Below are 22,684 nucleotides of genomic sequence, written 5' to 3' on the forward strand. Positions count from 1 at the left end.
TTTTTTTTTTTATAGAAATAGCACAGGGGCCTGGGATAACAGAAGAATTTAATATTTGGTTCCAAGTAAAATGAAATTAAGCTGAAACCCGTATGAGAGTCTCCCACACAGAGTCCCCATGACTGCTTTGTGTTCCCTGGCCAAAGTCCAGAGTCACTTATGCTTTTGATAACCTTGATAGTCTTGTTTTGAAAACGGGTCAGGAATCTTTTATGCAAAAAAAGGTAGAAATGTAGTATTTGCTTGCCTTAGTTATATGAGCTGGACACACCATATAAACCTAAGGACAACAACTCTTTATTATCTTAGAATAAAGGGAGGAGTGGAGTTAGTCTATTTGTCTTTTCAGTCTATGTACTGAGTATGTCTTTTGATTCATAGATAGTCCATGAATATCTCTTTAATCCTTACAGCTATCTGTAGAAGATATTCTTTATTAAGAAACTAGGAGTCATAAAAAAGTAAATATTTACAATTTTTTCATAAGATATGAATATATATATATTAGAAAACAGTAGGATAATAAGGATGATGGTCTATTAAAATGGTTGTATGGATGTCTTTATCTTACTTTTTATTTCATTTTATTCCACTGCCTACTTGGAATAGGTAATGAGAGTGTCAATACTGGGTAATAAGTATTCCTGACCTTTAAGGAATCAACACATCTCAGAGATATGTGTGTGTGTCATATTTACTTCTGTCTTATTAACTATAGCCAATAAATGACTAGTCTAGACACCCATCAATAAATGAATCAATAAAGAAAATGTGGTGCATACACAAAGTGGGTTTTTTTTTCAGACACAAAGAAAAATGAAATCATGACACTTGGAACATGGATGGACATAGAAATCATTATGTTAAATTAAATAAGCCATATTCAGAAAGATTTGTAGAAATCAGAGATGGTGTAACCTTTGGCTTTGTTGTTTTTGCTAGGGTTGCTCTGGTGATCTGGGGTCTTTGCTTTCATATGACTTCATTTTATGTGTATGAGGTATGCATGCTTGGTGTCAGAAGATGGTGTTGGATCCCCTAGAACTTGAGTTACAGATGGTTATGAATCACCATGTGAGTTGTGGTCATTGAACACCTGCCTCTGGAAGAGCAGCTCATGCTCTTAATCATTGAGAGACTCCTCTAGCACTCCATACGACTTTTAAGACTGTTTTTCTGTTTCTGTGAAGAATGGCATTGGGATTTTGTTGAGGATTGCAGTGAATCTGTAGACTGCTTTTGGTAGTATAACCATCTCCATGATATTGATTCTTCTAATCAATGGTCATGGGAGATCCTTGAAACAGCATCCTGCTGCCGACCGGCCAGAAGTGGCAAAGCCGGGGCATGGAGGGCTGATGTGGTAACTCTTCTGCCTCATCAATTCCAAATTATTTCTTTTTTATACCACTCTTCAAAACACTTGTCAAAGGACAAACTTATGATTACGTTTGAAGATTTCTTGGTTTTATTTTACAATCCTAGAATCTAGCAACACTTCATTCCATAAACTAGAATAGGAATTCCATGGAATGAGCAAAAGAAAGTAGTTTTATAAACATAACAAAAACCAAACAAACAAATAACAAAGCAACCAGAAACTAAGGTTACAAAAAAAAAAAAAAAAAAAAAAAAAAAGTGGACCTGTCATTTAGAAGTTACTTCTTTGGGGAAATGGAGAGACAATAGGAAAACTGACCAGTTAACTTCAGGTCCAGTTTTCAGAAGATTAAGTCAGGGAATTTGGGGCTGGAGAGGTGGCTCAGTGCTTAAGGGCGCTGACTGCTCTTCCAAATGGGGGGTTTTATCACCAGCATCCACACAGTGGCTCACGGCCATTTGTGACTCTACTTCCAAAGTGTCCAACTCCCTTTTATGTACTCTGTAGGCACAAGCCATTCACATGGTGTATAGTCATACATGAAGGAACACACACACACACACACACACACACACACACACACACACGCACGCGCGCACATATACAAATGTTTTTTAGATCAGAAAATTTCATTATTGGTCTTGTTTGGACATGTCTGATAGAAAAGGTCAGATGACAAGGACCATGAGTGAGTCCATGTTGAGTTTTAGCTGGGTCCATCAGATTCTAGTTCAAAAGCCCAATCGAAACCCTGACCTCCTGTAGTTTTTGCTCAACAAGTCTTATGGACACAGCTTCCCCCCCCCCATGAGACTGAGATTCTAGAAGCCAGCCTCTACATTGCTTCTTTCTTGTCCTCTTGAGTACTATATTAAAAAAAAAAAAGTCTCAATACTCAAAATCAATAATGTTTTAATGCACTTTCTTAAAAAATTCAAATTTAATGCAAAGTTAGATCAACAAGATATCTAGATTTTAAATGAAGACAGATTCTAATCCAACACTTGTTGCACACCCCTGACTCCCCCTTTCTCACCCCTGACTCTCCCTTTCTCTCGCCCTAGTCCTAACCTTGTGAAGAGTATTTACAACGAATGGATATAAAATCTGCATTTGGCTCATGTGAGGATTAGCGATCTAGTGAAATGTTCTTAGAACTGAACTCACTGATGAATCCTGTGGTTGGATTTTTTTCTACTGTCAGTCTGTCCATGGCTGTTGACTCAGCTGCAACAGTTGTGTGGAAGCCTGGAAGAGTGGCCAGCAGCCAGCTTTCCTACCGTCCTGTGCTATACACAAGGGCTTTTCTTAGCAGCTGCTTAATAAGGAAAAGCTTGCTTTTGGCTGATTCTACTCTAAAGCTTCTTTTCCCTTTTCTTATTTTTTTCCATCCTTTTTATGCTTTTGAATCCCCCCCCAAGCAATTAAAATTAAAATATAGCGCCCTTTGGTGTTTTCAGGAGTTTGTTTCTAGGTCCCCCAAGAATACCAAAGTCCAGTGACAAAGTATTTTCTTGTAACTTCTGCATGTACTGCTGGGTGCATATGTAGATGGCTCACAGCACTTAGCGTGGTGTTGAGTGCTGCTGACCTGCTGTTGTACTGTATTGTTTAGAGGAAGATGACAAAACAGGTCCACGCACAGTTTGATTCCCATGTATATTTACAACCACAATTGGTTGGATCTGCACATTTGGGACTGACAGATGAGAAGACTGGCCATGGTTACTTAGAAACTCAGGAAAATCATCTACAGAAATACATACGTACATCTTCATAGAGTATACCTTCTTACCTCTCCCTACCCTATGCACCCCTCCACCAGGGGCAGTAAGTACAAACTTAATAAAACACGATTGGTAATTGGTTATAAGAGATGAAAGAAGGTAGGAAAAGACATGGCTCAATTTTTAGAATTAAATCCAAAGTCACCATTATGCTTTTTATGGGCCTTTTGTTTTATAGTAACACAGAAAGATGGCATGCCTAATTTGCTTTCACTTCAGTTAGGTCCACTTTTGCCTGCCATCCTCATTGCTAATGTTGGGTACACTGAAGACAGACAAATGTGGTAACATAGTTTCAGTGTTGTTCACAGTTACATGGCATAAAACAGAAATCTAGGGTCCAGGTGTATAGGGGGCAGCTTTTCCTGTCATCAAACAAGCTCAGTTCCAGACAGGATCACTGTCACCAAGATCCACCTGGCTCTGCCTCCCACAGGCTGGAGTTAAAGTGTGCCCCACCACACTGAACACAGAGGAGGTAGTTTTTGTCAGAATGCCTATTAACCTAGACAGGGAAAATGTCAAAATGAATGAGCTGTTTTCAGCATGACCGGATCACTCATTCACTCAGCAAGTATCTACAGACTGTCCATCTGTGCCCAGTGCTGGAGATTTAACAGTGAAGAAAATGGTCAAGTAACTGTCCAATCATATGGAACAGAGGACATGGTGGGTGGCAATTTAAGATGAACAACTAAAGAAGTCAACATGATGGGAGTGCAAGTTAAGTGTGATCTGTTTTAAAACTGTTCCCTGGATTCTTTATAGAGTAAAAAAAGGTGTTAAGTGAAGAAACAAAAGTGAATCAACAGACTTGCTATTGAGATCAGAAAAGAAAGACGAGATAAAGAAGTAAAGAATATAAAACCTGTGAACTTAAAGGGGATTTAAAATGTAGTTGTGGCGGTAAGTGAGCCAACAGCATCACGTACACAATGTATATGGGAAGCAAGGAAAACTGAAAATGATTTCTAAACTTGGTATGCTAGCACATACCGGTATTCCCAGCACTCAGAAGGCAGGGACAGAGAGGTCATCCAATTTCCAGGCCACTATGTAGAAATAGCGATTTCCAGGCAATCTTTGAAAGACCTTGTCTTAGAAAAACCAAACTACAAAACTTACCCCCCCCCAAAAAAAAGACATGATTTCCAGGTGATTGTGGTACCACTAACAGATATGGATATCAACGGATGGGGAAGAGAGCTGGGGACAGGGCAAAATAGGAACCAGAAAATCCAATAGTTTTATTGTGCATGAGTACTATTTGAACCTCTAGTTAGAGATTAAAATGCAAAAGTCAGTACACCCTGCATATGGGCTTCTAAGTTCAGATACAGGTCCAAAACTGGGGATTATTAGAAGGCAAATGGTGTTAGCTGCCATGGGTGAAAGCAGTAAGCTATCAATTAAAAAAAAAAAAAAAAAAAAGGTACAGACAGGAAAGAGAAAAGGTGGGCAATCAAGCCAAAAGCCAAAATTCAGAATAGAGATGAAGAGGAGATGCCAGCCAGGATCCTGAGAAGTGGTAACCCTGTAGAGAGAAGGTCACTTGAGATCAACAGACAGACAGCAAAGAAGAGAGAAATTCCAGATGGCAGAGCTACAGGGTTTTCAGATAAGCCCAAAGAAATTTAAAATGAACACACAGAAAAACTGGGTGATTGAGCATCCCAGGGGCTTGAAGATGGAGTGGAGGAGAGCAGCTTTGAGACTGTTGCAGAAACCCTCTATGAGGCCACTCGTGGATTTTTTCTCTCTTGGACACAGAGAGACCCATTTCCTAAACTGAACAGCAACAAATGCTGGCATTCCCTGGGATGAAGTTAACTAAAGTGTTTGGTGATTTATACTTTGTCTAAAGCTAAGGAGTCCAGATTCACTTGTGCCTTTTACTTTCACTGTGTTGAGAATCACGGAATGACCAGACATCCTTGGTGATCATGTAGACAATATTTTCACTGTTTATAAGGAAACAAAATCTTGTGGAAGAGGAGGGTGTTTAAAACTTGTTTTCTGTGCTTTCAGTTGAACCCAGGGATTTGTGCACACCAGAGTATACTCTACCACTGAACAAGACACCCAGTGACTAGACAAGTTCAATAGAACCCAGGAATCCCTCCCCCCATTTTTTTAATTTAAATTTAAAACAAACTTGTTTTACATGTCAATCCCAGGTCCTTCTCCCTCCCTCCTCCCTCACACCCCTCCAATCCCCTAGTCCATCCCCTTTCTGCTCCTCAGGGAGGGTGAGGCCTTCCATGAGGGATCTTCAAAGTCAATCACATCATTTGGAGCAGGGCCTAGGCTCTCCCCCACATGTCTAGGCTGAGAGAGTATCCCTCTATGTGGAATGGGCTCCCAAAGTCCATTCATATACTAGGGATAAATACTGATCCACTACCCAAGGCCCCATAGACTTCCTAGGCCTCCAAAGTGACAACCAGGTTCAGGGGATCTCGGTGGGTCCTATGCCGGTTTCCCAACTGGTAGACTGGGGTCCATGAGCTCCCCCTTGTTCAGGTCAGCTGTTTCTGTGGGTTTCTCCAGCCTAGTCTTGACCCCTTTGCTCATCACTCCTCCCTCTCTGCAACTGGATTCCAGGAATTAGGCTCAGTGTTTAGCTGTGGGTGTCTGCTTCTGCTTCCATCAACTACTGAATGAAGGCTCTAGGATGGCATATAAGGTAGTCATCAATCTCATTATCGGGGAAGAGCATTTAAGGAGCCTCTCAACCTTTGCTTAGATTGTTAGTTGGGGTCATCCTTGCAGGGCTTGGAACATTTCCCTAGTGCCAGATTTCTTTTTAAACCTATAATGGGTCCCTCTATTATGGATTCTCTTTTCTTGCTCTCCTCTATTCTTCACCCCAACTCAATCTTCTTGCTCCTTCATTTCATCTTCTTCCTTTCTCTTCTCCCCTTCTCTTTTTCCTACCTCCCTCTCCCCTCCCTCCATGCTCCCAATTTGCTTAGGAGATCTTATCCATTTCCCCTTCTCCAGTGGACCATGTATGTCTCTCTTAAGATCCTCCTTTTTTCCTAGCTTCTCTAGTGGTATGAATTGTAGGCTGGTAATCCTTTGCTCTATGTCTAAAAGCCATATATGAGTGAGGACATACCATATTTGTCTTTTTGTGGCTGGATTACCTCACTCAGGATGGTTGCTTCCAGTTCCATCCATTTGTCTGCAAATTTCAGAATTCCATTGCTTTTTGTTTGTTTGTTTGTTTGTTTGTTTTTTCCCGCTGAGTAGTACTCCATTGTGTAAATGCACCACATTTTCTTCACCCATTCTTCAGCTGAGGGGCATCTAAGTTGCTTCCAGGTTCTGGCTATTATAAATAATGCTGGTATGAACATAGTTGAACAGATGTCCTTGTTGTATGAATGTGCATCTTTTGGGTATATGCCTGAGTGGAATTGTTGGACCTTGTGGTAAACTGATTCCCATTTTCCTGAGAAACATCCATACTGATTTCCAAAGTGGCTGTATGAGTTTGCACTCCCACCAGCAAAGGAGGAGTGTTCCCCTTTCTCCACATCCTCTCCAGCATAAACTGTCATTGGTGTTTCTAATTTTAGCCATTCTGACAGGAGTCAGATGGTATATCAGAGTTGTTTTTATTTGCATTTTCCTGATGACTAATGATGTTGAGCACTTTCTTAAATGTCTTTCAGCCATTTTAGATTCCTCCATTGAGAATTCTCTATTTAGTTCTGTACTCCACTTTTTAATTGTATTATTTGGTGTTTTAATAACTGGCTTCTTGAGTTCATTGTATATTTTGGAAATCAGCCCTCTGTCAGATGTGGGGTTGGTGAAGATCTTTTCCATTCTATGAGCTGTCATTTTGTCTGGTTGACTGTGTCCATTGTGTTACAGAAGCTTTTCAGTTTTAGGAGATCCCACTTATTAATTGTTGATCTCAGTGTCTGTGCTACTAGTGTTGTTTAGAAAGCAGTCTCCTGTACCAATTAATTCAAGGGTACCTCCCACTCTCTCTTTTAAGTAGTTCAGTATGGCTGGATTTATGTTGAGGACTTTGACCCATTTGGACTTAAGTTTTGTGCATGGAGATGATATGGATCTATCTGCAGTCTTCTACACACCATCATCCAGTTGTGCCAGCACCATTTATTGAAGATAAGATGCTTTATTTTTTTCCATTGTATAATTTTAGTTTCTTTGTCAAATATCAGGTGTTTGTAGATGTGTGGGTTAATATCAGGGTTTTCAATTTGATTTCATGGGTCTATCTGACTATTTTTGTGCCAATGCCAAGCTGTTTTCAGGACTATAACTCTATAATAGAGGTTGAAGTCAGGGATGGTGATGCCTCTGCCTCCTGAATTTCCTTCATTGTACAAGATTGTTTTGGCTATCCTGGATCTTTTGTTTTTCCATATAAAGTTGAGTAATGTTCTTTCGAGGTCTGTGAAGAATTGTGCTGGGATTTTGATGAGGATTGCATTGAATTTAGAGATTGTCTTTGACAAGGCTGCCATTTTTACTATGTTGATCCTACCTAGCCAAGAGCATGGGAGGCCTTTCCATTTTGTGGTGTCTTCTTTAATTTCTTTCTTTAGGGACTCAAAGTTCTTATTATAGAGGTCTTTCACTTGTTTGGTTAGTGTTAATCCAAAATATTTTATGTTGTTTGTGGCTATTGTAAAGGGTAATGTTTCTCTGACTTTTTCCTTCAGGCCATTTTTATCTATATATAGTAGGGCTACTGATTTTTTTGTAGTTAATCTTGTATCCTGCCACTTTGCTGAGGTGTTTATCAGCTGTAGGTGTTCTCTGGTAGAATTTTACAGGTCACTTAATGTAAACTATCATATCATCAGCAAATAGTAAAAATTTGCCTTCTTCTTTCCAGTTTGTATCCCCTGATCTCCTTTTGTTTTCTTATTGTTCTAGCTAGAACTTCAAGTACAATACTGAAGAGATATGGAAAGAGTGGACAGCCTTGTTTTGTTCCTGATTTTAGAGTACTAGCATTGAGTTTCTCTCCATTAATTTGATATTGCCTGTTGGTTTACTGTATATTGTTTTCATTATGTTTAGGTATGTTCCTGTTATCCCTGATCTCTCTAAACCCTTTAACATGAAAAGGTGTTGGATTTTGTCAAGGGCTTTTTCAACATCTAGTGAGATGGTCATGTGGTTTTTCTCTTTTAGTTTATTTATTGTTTGATGGATTTTTGTATGTTTAACCATCCCTGCAACCCTGGGATGAACCCTACTTGATCATGGTGGATGCTTTCTCTGATGTATTCTTGATTTCAATCTGCCAGTTTTTATTGAGTATTTTTGCATCAATGTTCATAAATGATATTGGTCTGTAGTTCTCTTTCTTAGTTGTGTATTTGTGTGGCTTGGGTACCAAGGTAATTGTAGCCTCATCAAAAGAGTTTGGTAATGACCCTTCTGCATCTATTATGTGGAACACTCTAAACACTCTAAGAAGTAATGGTATTAGCTGCTCATTGAATTTCTGGTAGAATTCTGCACTGAAATCATCTGGACCTGAGTTTATTTTTGGCGGGGGGGGGGAGACTTTTGATAACTGCTTCTATTCATTAGTGGTTATAGGTCTATTTAAATTGCTTTTCTGTTCTTGATTTAATTTTGGTAAGTGATATCTACCCAGAAAATTGTCCATTTCCTTACATTTGAAAGTATGACCTGAAAATTCTCTGGATTTCCTCAGTATCAGTTGTTATTCCCCCTTTTTCATTTCTGATTTTGATAATTTTCATGTTCTTTCTCTGCCTTTTGGTTAAGTTGGATAGATGTTTGTCTATCTTGTTGTTTTTCTCGAAGAACCAACTCTTTGTTACATTGCTTCTTTATATTGATTTCCTAGTTTCTACTTTATTGATATTAGCCCTCAATTTGATAATTTCCTGGCAGGTACTCCTCTGGTGTGAGTTTGCTTCTTTTTGTTCTAGAGCTTTCAGTTGTGCTTTTAATTCTCTAATGTTACTATCCTCCAGTTTCTTCATGTGGGCACTTAATGCTATGAACTTTCCTCTTAGCACTACTTTCAAAATGTCCCATAAGTTTGGGTATGTTGTGTCTTTATTCTCATTAAATTTTAGGAAGTCATTAATTTCTTTCTTATTTCTTCCTTGACCCAGGAATGGTACAATTGCACATTGTTCAATTTCCAGGAGTTTGTAGGTTTTCTCCAATGTTGTTGAATTCTAACTTAAAAGCATGGTGGTCTGATAAGATACAGGGGACTATCCCAATTTTTTTGTACCTATTGAGGTTTGCTATATTGCCAAGTATGTGGTCGAGTTTAGAGAAGGTTACATGTGGTGCTGAGAAGAAGGCATATTGTGTGTGGATGGAATGTTTTATAGATGTCTGTTAACCCCAATTGGTTCATAACCTCTGTTAATTCCTTTATTTCTTTGTTAAGTTTCTGTCCAGTGGTGAGAGTGGGGTGTTGAAGTCTCCCACTATAAGTGTGTGAGGTTTTATGTGTGATTTGAGATTTAGTAATGTTTCTTTTACATATGTGGATGCCTTTGTATTTGGGGCATAGATGTTCAGAATTGATACGTCATCTTGATAAACTTCTACTCTAATGAATATAAAATTACCTTCTTCATCTCTATTGATTAATTTTAGTTTAAAGTCTAATTTGTTAGGTATTAGGATTGCTACACCTGCTTGTTTCTTGGGTCCATTTGATTGGAAAATCTTTTCCCAACCCTTAACTCTGAATTAATGTCTATCTTTGAAGTTGAGGTGTGTTTCTTGTATGTAGCAGAAGAATGGATTCTCTTTGTATCCGTTCTGTTTAGCCTGTGTCTTTTTATAGACACAGTTAAGACCATTAATCTTGAGGGATATTAGTGACCATTGTTTGTTAATTCTTGTTTGTATTGGGATATTCACTTTGTCTCCTTCTGTGGCACTGACCATACCCATTGGGGGGGGGGGTGGAGCCAGGGACGAAAGTGACCTGTGCAAGGAGGTCTGAGAAGGAGCTGGGGAATGCTCTCTTGCTGGCAGGACCCGGAGAGGAGAGCATCCGGTGGAACTTGCTGGTGTTCATCTGTCTAGGTTATAAGTTATTTCTCCCTGAATAAACATCTATTCGGCCTAATTGTTTATCCAGGTCCTTATTAAACCATGATATCTGGTGTCAGAAGCAGGATCAGGATTTTTACGGGAACTGGGTTTCACCCAGGTGGCAGATGCTGCTCCTTTCACCCACCATTCCCAAACGGGCAAGGTCCCTTGCCTAACCAGGTGGACTCACCACAGCTTTGGGACATCTGCCTCTGCCCTACAACTCCTTTGCCTCCACAGCGGCCCTGAGAAGGTACTCACTGCTTCTCATTTTGCCCATTCCCTCACATTGCATTCGCACAGCGCCCTGTGGCCCCAGGCTCGCTCTTGTGTTCCCACGCAAGGCCCAGACTCTGGGCCTTCCCTGTTTGTGCATTCCCCAGCTCCTGGTGGAGGATGTAGTCACTGACCATGCCCATTGGGGGATGGAGCCAAGGGTGGAAGTGACCTGTGAAAGGAGGTCTGAGGAGGAGCCTGGGGACTAGGAGATGAGGAGAAAAGAGGAGGTAGTAAGGAGGAGTCAACATGGAGAGTCTGGAGAGATCAGGATGCCAGCCAGTTCTCTGGTGAGATAAGACCACATAGAAATACTTAGATGAACAGAAATGGATTAATACTTAAGATGGAGCTATCTGATAAGAAACTAGTACCTGGCCAACAGCATTATATCAAATACAGAGTCTCAGTGTGTTAATTAGGGCTGGCGTGGCAGCAGGTCAAGACCAGCAGTGGTGGTGGTGGTGGTATTGTGTGTGGATTTCCACCCACCCCACACCCATTTTTTTTTCTTTTGGCTGTTGGTAAAGTGGGATTATCTATTGCCTATGCCTATGCTTTTATGGGTGTAGTTAGCTTCCTTGGGTTGGAGTTTTCCTTTCAGAACTTTCTGTAGGGCTGGATTGGTTTATATGTATTATTTAAATCTGGTTTTGTCATGGAATATCTTTGTTTTTCCATCTATAATGATTGAAAGCTTTGCTGGGTATTGCAGTTTGGGCTTGCATCTGTGGTCTGTTAGTGTTGGTAGAATATCTATGCAGGACCTTCTGTCCTTCAGAGTTTCCATGGAGAAGTCAGGTATAATTCTGACAGGTTTGCCTTTATATGTTGACATTTTTCCCTTGCTGCTCTTAATATTCTTTCTTTATTCTATATGTTTGTTGTTTTGATTATTGTGTGGCAAGGGGACATTTTTTGTGGTCTACTCTATTTGGTGTTCTGTAAGCTTCTTGTACTTTCACAGCCATGTCTTTCTTTAGGTTGGGAAAGTTTTCTTCTATGATTTTGTTGAATATATTTTCTGTAACTTTGAGTTGGGTTTCTTTACCTTTTTCTATACCTGTTATTCTGAGGTTTGGCCTTTTCACTGTATCCAATATTTTCTGGATATTTTACGTTAGGGATTTGTTAGACTTAAGATTTTCATCCTAGTTGACATGGTAGAAGGCACTGGTTATAACTAGTCCATATAAGGACCAACAACTCAAGTCTTGACCAAAACAACTCAAGGCTTGTTGTGTTTATTCCAAGTTTTACACAGGGTCTGTTTACCTGACTGTCATAGCACATGTGTTTTATGCACAGAAAATCTAGCTTTAACTACTGTAATCCCAAAATGGAACATGGTTGAGAACAATGAGTATGTAGGGACCACATGTTTGAAGTCAGTGTAGTAGGGAACTACAGTACTAGAAAGGATTACAGATGATATAGAACACTTTCCTTTGAGAAAAATAATCACTACTATCTTAATCAGAGTAACCAAGATCACAACAAAACCTCAGGATTGGGTCTGGTAAATTTATCTCATAAGAGAAGGATGTTCAATGCTCACCTGAGTCTATCTTCTATTTTCTGTGTCCCCATTATAGCTCTATATAGGTGTGTCCCATGGTCTCTGTGGGTGCCAGATTAATGCAGGAAAAGTTGTCACCATGACTGTGTGAGACATTTCAGTGATACAGCTATTTAGAGGTCACCCACATTCCTGTAGTAACCCGGTGAACTCATTCGTGGTTCACAAAACTGACATGAGCAGACTCAGCCCTTTGATCATCATCAGTACTCATATGAGGTGAAATAGATGCTTGCTCCCACCTCCCCAGGGAAGTTTATACAATGCCAGACCATACATAAAGACTGAATGCAACCGGCGCAAATGCAAAATTTAGAATTTCTTTAAGAAGTATCTGGGTCTAGATTTGGGCTGGGATTGGGGTGAGAGGTATTTGGTGCTCCAAACTTCTGATTTTCCTAGTTATAAAGCACTGAGGGGTGGGTGGGTGGCCCCTGACCCTTTAATTTGGCTATTTCTCTGACTTGGGGTATGAGCTTGGAACATCAAACCTTTGATGCCTACTGAAAATCTTCATATATAAACTGATGAAAATGTGAAAGCTGAGTGAAGTTTTGTATGGCTCTGCTGGAAAATTGTTTCTCTGGTACTTGCCTAGCTCTAGTTTCTATTAATATTATTTCTTTCTTCTCTAACTCCTCTCCTACATATCAGAAATGCCTCAAAAATTAGGTTTATCTTTTTATTTTGTCTGTGTATGTAGAATCTTACTCAATACTCAGCACAAAGTACCCATTTGAGAAATACTTATTGTATAAAATGATTTTTTAGACAACTATGTTTTTTCCTTAACTCTTTGAGACAGGGTTTCTTTATGTAGTGCTGGCTGTCCTGGAACTTACTATGTAGACCAGACTGGCCTTGAACCCTGAGATCTTCCTGCCTCTGTCACCCAAGGGCTAATTTTAAGGGCCTGCACCACCATCTCCACTCCCACACCACTAATATTACTTTATCATTACTATCTTTTAAAAGTGAAAATTAGAAAGTTATAATAATATAAATGGCTGCTTCTGAAATCTACATTTTGCTAGGCACTTTTAAAAAATGATTTCTTGTCTGTCCAATGTGTGTGTGTGTGTGTGTGTGTGTGCTGTATACATATTGTATACATATATGTATATATAATAATACTTATATGTATGTATTTTTATATTTTAAAAATATTTATCTTGTAAATGTGTGTGTGTGTGTGTGTGTGTGTAATTATGTGTGCCAGGTGAGGACATTGCATTTCCTGAAGTTGGAGTCGCAGGTAGAGCTGTTTATAGACCTCTTTAAGAGTAGCCAAAACTCTGAACTGTTAAACTTCTTTTGAGATTTAAAAAAACAAAGGCTCAGGTAAGCTGTCTGAAATCTAAGCTTTCAAATATTACATGTGGGATGTCTACCCAATTGCTTTCATTCCAAAGCCTGTGTTCCTTGCAACATGCCAGTGACTAAATAAAAGCTGAGTAATAGGATTTCACTAAAAAGGTCTTTTTTTTCTGATATATTTTGGAATAAGTATTGTTTATCTTAGAAATAAAGTATATTAAATACAAATAAAATGCACCTCTCACAACATTGTTGACATTAAAAACTATTGTTGATAAAAGTGACTGTGCATAGGACATTTAAAAATATTTTAAGGTTATATACATTAAAAGTCTCTTTTCTCCCCTAAACCTACTGTAAGCAACCACTACAACTAATTTCTTATGTGTGTTCTGAAATTGTATTTAAATTTATAAGCAAAAGAATGTTTGTGTGTGGTGACTGCTGTTTTTCTGCCTATAATCCATTTTTGAGGAAAGAGCTTTTAAAAGTAAATTTCTGTCTTTTCACCCCAGTTGTCTTTAACTTGCTAAGTAGCAAGCTTTTCATCACATAACTCCTCTAAATTGAATAAGCGTAAACTGTTTTTGTGTGTGGGGTCTTCCAGAGGCCTCTTTCTGGGCAGATTCCTACTGATGACAAATGAATTGTATAAGGTTCCATGGTCAGTAGAGGAAGACCAGCCTCTATCCAGGAAGAAACTCAGTCCTGGTACTTTGTCTATACAATCCATGCCATAAAACAAAACAAAAGGCAGGAGAATACTAAGCTGCTATAACAGAACTGAAAACAACTCATTAAGAGTTGTTGGGAATTAATACTGTATGGGAATTAATTCTAAACTGTATGGGAATTAATACTGAGGTAAATAGCCAACTCTGTTTCCATCTTTCTATGTGAAATATAACAAAGATAAATTAAGAAAGACTCCCTTCGTCAAATCGCAGAGAAGACATGTCTGAGAAATGACCAACAGTGAATACAAGCTGCTCATGCAAAGCTTGTGTATATCAGCTTTCCAAATGGATGGTGGGTCTGACATAAAATACACTAGCTGAAAACTCATTCGTATCTCTGAAAAGGTGTGTCATGGTGAGCATTCTAATACATTAGCTTTAGATGGGTTTCCTATTTTTTGCTGTCCCAAATGTCTGGGATTGAAAACAAATGTCTTTCAGCCTAAGAATCCTAACATTTGTGTAAAAGATAAAGACTTTTGATGACCACTGATCTATCCATATGTAAATAGCTGAGGTTTAGAGTACTGTTGGAATCTGCTTTATACTTCTGTATTTTAAGGAGCTGGAGTTCAAAGCGCATCTATTTTCTGTCTTTGAAAATCCCAACAGGAAAGCAATTCAATCTGTACCAAAGAGAACAGATTGAGCCTCATCTAAGCTCGAGTCAGAGACTTTCCTGGTTCATGTTTAGGGGCCCTGCGAACTTAGAAAAGGTCAGAACGTCACACAGTCATGATGCCCCAATTTGCTAAAAAGCATGTATTCTTCACTCAACCTTTGCCTAGTAGTGCTCTCAAACACAGACTGGGGCGTGTTGTGTCTTACCAGAGTCATTTCTATGCCTGGCAGAACTTTGTAGGACCCAGAATTCTGACAGTACAGATTTTAGGAAGCCTGTTTTAGTTAGGGTTTCTAATGCTGGAACAAAACACCAAGACCAAAAAAGCAAGATGGGGAGGAAAGGGTTTGTTTGGCTTAGACTTCAGCACTGGTGTTCATCACTGAAGGAAGTCAGAATAGGAACTCAAACAGGGCAGGAACCTGGAGGCAGGAGCTGATGCAGAGGCCAAGGAGGGATGCTGCTTACTGGCTTCCTTCCCATGGCCTGCTCAGCCCACCTTCTTATAGAACATTGTGACAAAGCTGAGAGATAGGACCAATGGCTAAACATGAAATCTGTTTACGTTGCTGGGTACATTTTATACATATAGCAAGAAGGTAATGTCATCAGATGTCTTTAGCATGCCTATGACTGTTTTTTAAAGACAGCATACCTCTCATTATAACTGTCCAGCCAGGCCGTGAGATCATGGAAGCATGTGATCCTTTTGCCTCTACTTCCTGAGTAGCTGGAACTGTATACATGTTTCACCATACCTGATCCATACCTTTGACTATGACTTGTCCTGTGGCCAGATTTGTAGTTTTCCACTTGTGGGAACATGTGATTACTTAGAAGTTTTGTATTTGCTACCATATTGGATTTCATATAGGGGATGCTTAACCTATATCAAAGATATCAAGTGCCATAAAATGTTACGAGCAATTTTCCCACCAGCCTGGTCCCACTGCCACATCAACCCCAAACAACACACAGAGACACCGTATTAGATATAAAGCTGTTGGCCTGTTACTAGCGTTTATCGGCTGGCTCTGTCTTAAATATTAACCCATTTCTATTAATCTAAGTGTTTCCACGTGGTGTTATCTTACTGGAGAGAGGGTCCATACCTCTTCCCTCAAGTCTCTATATCTGGAATCTCCTTAATACATCTCCCAGAACCCTTCTTGTCTCGTAGTCCAGCCTATCTTGCCTTCCTATTTGCCAACAGTGCTTTATCATTAACCACAGAATGACATCTCCCATCAATAAAACAATAAGTCACAGTAGGTAAGAAGGTAGGGAGGGGCAATGTTGGGAGGGCTGTCACAGCTGAGCAGAGACCCTGTGAAGTAAGGGAGGCTGTGTGTCTCTTCCTGGGGTCTAAGTGCTAGAGGCAGAGTATGAAAGAAACTCAAAATCCCTGAAGGTGGATTTTGCTTGGGGTGTGTGAAGATGTATCTAGAAGATCTCGATGTGAGGTGAAGGCAACCAGCTCACAGCATTTAAACACTGATAAGGTGGTTATAAGCAGAGGAAGGATGGCCTGATTCCTTTTGAAAGGGTATGGTGGCTGATATTGGGAGCACACTGCAAGTAAGCCAGGCAGTTGACGGGGAACTTTCATACAAGCCATGTGTTGATGTCTATAAATTGTTTGCTGGTGCTGAAAGTCACTAGCAATGGCTCAGTGTAGCAGCAGAGGTGGGAAGGCAATGATCTACTTGAGGGCATATTTGAAGGGTAAAGTCAGGAAAAATGCGAATATGATATTGAAAATTAATAACTTCAATAAATCTATGCTGCCAAGGTCCCTATGCAGACCATAGGAGGATTACTGGCCAGGAAACTTAGAAGAGCATTCTTGAGGGGCCATCCCCAAAGAATAGGTGGAGGAGAACAGGACTGGGTAAGAGGACACTGGGCTGAGATGCGACCTCAATGAAGGCTACTGCCTGCTTCATAGACATTGTGGCACTGCGAGAACCCTTAACCTTGTCCTAGTTGAGACAAGGGAGCCAAGCCTCTAAATCCCTTCATTCACATCAACCCACTCCAGCTCCAGGAAAAGAATGAGACCTCAGGCACGCCATCCCCCTTCACCAAAGACAGGCTCCATCAAACTATCCTGGGGGTAGGGGAGAGATACTACCTTCCAGCAACCATCTGAGCATCTTGCAGGGGTGGGGAGTCTCTCATCTCGAAAGGACATGTGGTCATGTTTTACAGCATTCCATGTCCCTATCTATAGGACACATACGTGTACTTTTTCCTGATTATCCAGATATAATCACCAGTGACTTTCTAGTCAGTTGTCAGTGGATCAAAATATATTCTCTTTGCAGGGTTTACAACAATAATTAAGATATCCAGGGCCCCCACCCTCAATAAGCTTTCAGTGTTCAAGAGAAAAACTACACATACAGCAAAAAAAAAAAAAAAAAAAGTACTAGACTTGTATCAATCTGGTATGGACCTTCCTGTCTGTCATTAGCTAGTACAATCTTAAATGAGGAGTTCTACACCCAAGGCTGGGTTTTGCATTTGCCAACACAGGTGGAAAAGTAAAGAGGGAGATGCAGCTCTGCAGGATAACTTAAGAAAATCACTCCAGACTCCCTTTGTTTGACAACAGCCCCACTGTTCGGTGTTGCTATGGTTACAGTTCCTCATTGGGATGCTAGGTCAGAGAATCAGATTCACACAGCAACTATGCGTGTTCCATCCAGACCTGCATGTGCTGAGTGGGACGCTGCTGCACAGAGCATTTGTCCTGTCTAAAGCTGACTCCCAGTGTCTAAACTGAAGAGAGTTCTGCTCTCTGTGCCCTGACGAAGAACGCTGTTTGGTGGGTGTCTGGTGCAATTGAACTGGCAGGGGCAAGTGCAGGTTATAAACTGTAAACACATGATGCTATTTGAGGGTCCTACAAGATTTACAGAGGGAATCCATGCCCAACTTAAGCTGGACAGTTTTGACATCTTAGAAATATGAACGACTATAAAGGTTAAGGAAATATTTATTTTACTTAAGTTGTGAATTAGGGCAAAGGCTATTTTTGTGCTTATTCTTTACACATAACTGCTTAAAAGGCAGGATAACAGATAACAACTGTGGATTTAGGGCAGCCTGTGCGTAGAGACCACAGCCTGGAACTGGCATTAAGTGAAGCAGCTTTATTGGACATCTTTTCTATAGGGTTAGGGAGCATTGGCTGGGTGGCATAATGTGACAAAGGAGGCAGAGTCCTCCCCTCCAAAGATAAAAAGTCGGGGCAGTACAAGAGGCAGACATGTAAGTCTCTGAACTAAGTGTGCTATGTATAACACAGGAAAACGCAAAGGTCCCATGTGGTTGAAGGAATGGAAGACTTTTGCTGGGAGATGGAGGGCAGCAGAAAAGATGTCTTAAAGAGATAGAAGTGGCATTGTGCTTACCCTTTTGGGTGAACAAGCCAGTGTAAGGCAGAGGCACACAGATGGGTAAGAAACTCGTCAGTGGAATGGTTCCCTGGGACTGGAGCAAAGGCTAACAGTGGAAAAGTTATTGTAGCTGATATTAAAAACTGACCTAAGAGCAGTAAGAGTATTTCTTCTGAGAATTATCACAGCAGCCAGGTGCATTGCACAGCGTTGTCCTTGTATGGATAAGCAACTGGGGGCACAGAGAGACTGAGTAAGTTACCCATCCCGCTAGTAAGTTGCCCATCCTGCTAACAGTTGGCTGAGATAAAACCTAAAACAAGTGTCATTCAAGAATCCAAACTTTAAGCAGTGTGCTGTGCTGTACCACGGGGACCTCTGAGCAGAAACACTAAGAGTCTTCTCTTTTGAACTTACTATAGAGGTGTTAGAAGAAAGGTGTAGGTGTGTCCTTAATTCATTAGACCCCAGAGATCCTGAAAATTGGTATGCAGCCTAGTAGTGAGACTATTTATTCCAGGAAGTACATTTTAAAGTTATATATTTAGTTAAACATGTATTAATGAAACTGTATGTAGTAAGTTGAAACCTGGATCTGCTGGAGATGATTGCTTAGAATGTTACTGTAGTTTTTTAAGTGTGTCAAATATTTTATTAAAGTTGCTTATGAAAGAAAAAGGAAATTTTAGTACAGTTGGTTCTTCACATGGTAAGCCATGTGGCTAATAGAGTCATGGGGCCTCCAAAGGAGGCATTGGCTGCCAATAGAGCTGAGAAGTCATAATGGATTCATGGAAACACAATGGTGTCATAAAATCACAACAGACTCAGAATCCCAGTAGAGTCATGTAATTCTGAGAGTGTGGTGTAACCAATGATGGCTTCAGAATCACAGGACCCTAGTGTATGTAGCCAGTGTATCGGGTCAGAGCCATGAAACTCTGATGGGTCAACGGAAACCCCCAACGGAGCCATGGCAGAGCAATGGTGATGCTGTAGAAGATGTATAAGGAAATACAATCACAGTGTAGGTGGTGTTCTTTTGTTACAATTACAGAAAAGAGCTGGAGGGGGTTCCGTAATGGGAGACTGCCAGGCGAGGGTGACCAAGGCAGAGAGACAAACGCACCAGGCAGACAGAGCTTGAGTGAGAAGTTTATTGAGAAAGGGGAGTGAGGGGGAAGGTAAAGAGACATAGAGACACTGGGAAGAGGAGAGGACAGGAAAGGAGAGGAGAGGAAAGAGAGAAAAGAGATGGAATGAGAGCAAAGAGCAAAGACAGCATAAGTGGGCAGGGGTCTGTCTCTTAAAGGTGTCCTTTACACCTGCCTGCAGGCTACTATTCATGGAACCCTGGGCTGACCAGAGTACTGCCTGAGTTCATTCTGCCAGGTGACAGGGGCAGGCCAGAATAATGCCTGAATCCTTACTGGTGACATCATGTAAAGCAGAAAGGGACAGGTTTAAAAAAAAAAATACCCAAAGTTCTCCTTCCATTCCACTCTCCCAACTTGGCCCTGGAGAGCCTCTCATTGGTTGAGTTCTGCCTCTGGAATGCAGTCCTGTAGCACAGAGCAGAAAAGGGGAAACAACATCAAAACCTGCAGGGGACTCCAGCACTGATCTACAGGGAAGTAACTACGGGGGAGATGATGGAGTAAGGGTGTAGAAAGTGCATTCTATAGGTGTTTGCAGAGAGGAAGGATAGGATTGGCTATTGCCTGAGGGGCAGGACCGGCATGAAGAATTGTGCCTGAAACTGGAAGAAGCTGAACTGAACCCATTTCCATCAGCTCCCTCCCACACCAGAAGGGTTTATTCTTCTGGTCCTTGTTTTGTTTACTTGTAGTTATTGTTTTACCGGCCCCTTTAACGAGACATATATTAATGGCTGTAGCACTGACCACGCCCATTGGGGGTGGAGCGATGGGCGGAGGTGACCTGAGGAAGGAGGTCGGAGGGGGCCAGGAAGGCGCTCTCTTTTTTCTGGCGTGACTCGGACAGGAGAGGATCGGGTTGAATTTCCTGGTGTTCATCTGTCTAGGTTGTAAGTTATTTCTCCCTGAATAAACATCTATTCGGCCTATTTGTTTATCCTGATCCTTATTTACCGCAATATATGGCGATTACATATTTGATAACTCTGGGTGTTTTGTTTTTCCTGTTTTTTTTTTTTTTTTTTTTTTTTTCGATTGTAGAACAATCTATGTGGCTACTGCCTCCATATGCTTTCTCTGATACTCTTGTAACTGAGACTCATCATTGTAAATAGCTCATAGGCAGTAGGGTCAGTAGTGAAATATGGCTATACAGTCTTCTACCATCTGGTATTTCATTTCAAAGAGAGTACGTGACAGGTCTTTAAGTGAAAAACTACCTTAAGACATGTATGATGGCTTATGCTTGTAATCTCAACCTTCAAGAGGCTGAGTCAAGAAGACTTCTGGGAGTTTAAGACTTGTCTGGGCCAATTGGACCTGTACTTACCCTCTCCTGCATGAATAAGCTTTGGGTGACCATTCCCTATAGAGGGATACTCTCTCAACCTAGATACATAGGGGAGGGCCTAGGGCCTGCCCCAACAACAAACCACAACTTTATTCCTTAGTGGATAACACAGGTTAAACAACACTCCCAAGGTACCGTTTTATTTGGTTTTTAATATTTTTTATTTATATTAAAAAACAATCTTATTTTACATACCAATCCCAGTTCCCTCTCCTTCCCATCCTCCCACTCCCCCCCACCATCTCCCCACCGCATCCCCCTCATCTACTCCTCAGAGAAGATGAGGCCTCCCATGGGGGCTTCATCAAAGTCTGCCACGTCCTTTGGGGCAGGAGCCAAGGTATTGTTTTAGGGGAGAAAATCGCAACATCTTCAACTCCTCAATGTCAAAAAAAATTGATATGATGCTGAATATTTGGCAATGGTCTCGAGCCACCTTGGTATACCTGGAGAGACGGTGAGTGCTTTGATTGTTGCAATCACGTGACCTTGAAGGGTTCCAGGGAAATCTGTAAACAGATTTCAACCAGAAACATTTGTTCTTCTGGTTGCACTCCCTTTGGTCCCTGGGACACCACTTTCATGTCAGCATGATCTTGGCTAACTAAGAATTTACCCTTCTTGACATTTTCCTCCACTCGGAGTAACTGCTTTAATTGCCTTTCTGCAACCCTGCCGAATCGCTCTGACATCCCTGCCTCAGGAAGAGATGGTTGCAAAAGTTAAAAGCAGGACTTTGGAAAGTGTGCAGGGTACATGAGGACTGTTTGGCAGGGCACATTTTCATTACCCACTATTAAAACCTAGCACACAGCATGGGAGATTACCAATAGCTAAATCGTCCCCTGTCCAGTGATACCGGGATATATTGCACTTTCTGAGAAATGGCCACACACAAAATGGGCATATGTCTGTCTGCTCCTGGAAGGAGAAATAGTAAAGTCCAACCCCATACTCTGGGGAGGGGGGGGGAGAGAGGGCCTGAACATCAACCACCTACAATAGAGTAAACAACAACAAATCCCTTACAGGATTATAGACTTGGATATATTTAACAGTCAGTAATTACAACCCAGGTATTACTTTTTGGTAGAGCATCATTTTTTTTTCTTTTTGAGATTATAATAAATTACATCATTTCTCTCTTCCCTTTCCTCCCTCCAAGCCCTCATATATACCCTTCCTTGTTCTCTATCAAGTTCATGGTTTCTTTTTTCATTGTCATTACATGTATGTACAAGTATAACCTGCTCAATATGTATAATGTAACTTGTATGTATGTTTCTAGGGAGAACCATTTGGTATCGGATAACCAGTTAGTGAGCTCTTCCTTATGAAGATTATTTCTCCTGCTCTCCGCAGCCTTAGTTGCTTGTAGTTCTTTGTGTTGAGCTGAAGTCTCCTGATCTTTCCCCCCATCCACTTTGGCTTGTCTATTGTTGTTGGCCTTGTTCAGCTCATGTTTAGGCAGTCATGCTGGTGAGACATTTTGGTTGTAGCTTCTGCCATTACCAGGGGACACAGCTTTACAACAAACATCCTAATTCTCTGGCTCTTAAGGTCTTTCCACCTTCTCTTCCACAGTGTTCCCTAAACCTTTGGTGACAGAGTCAGCTTTAGATGTGTCCTTTGAAACTGGGCTCCACAGCTCTGAATTTTGATTGGTTGTGGTTTTCTGTAATGATCTCCACCTGTTGCAAAGAGAAGTTTCCTTGATGAGAGGCAAAGGCTACACTTATCTGTGGGTGTAAAGACAAATATTTAGAATGTAGTTAGGGATTGTGCTGGTTTAATAAACTGGCTGTTATAGATTCTCCTCCAAAATTTAAGACTTCTCGAGCTCTGGGTTTCCAGTACCAGGTGTGATTTCCCTCTTGTTGAGAAGATCTTAAGTTCTCTTTGGAAGATGAGCAGTAAGAGGCAGGAAGTTGAGACATCAGTTCCTTAAAAGTAAAACATTGAAGTTTAGTATAACTTTTAA

Source organism: Phodopus roborovskii, unplaced genomic scaffold (assembly GCF_943737965.1).
Source record: "Phodopus roborovskii unplaced genomic scaffold, PHOROB, whole genome shotgun sequence".
In the NCBI taxonomy this organism is placed as follows: domain Eukaryota; kingdom Metazoa; phylum Chordata; class Mammalia; order Rodentia; family Cricetidae; genus Phodopus; species Phodopus roborovskii.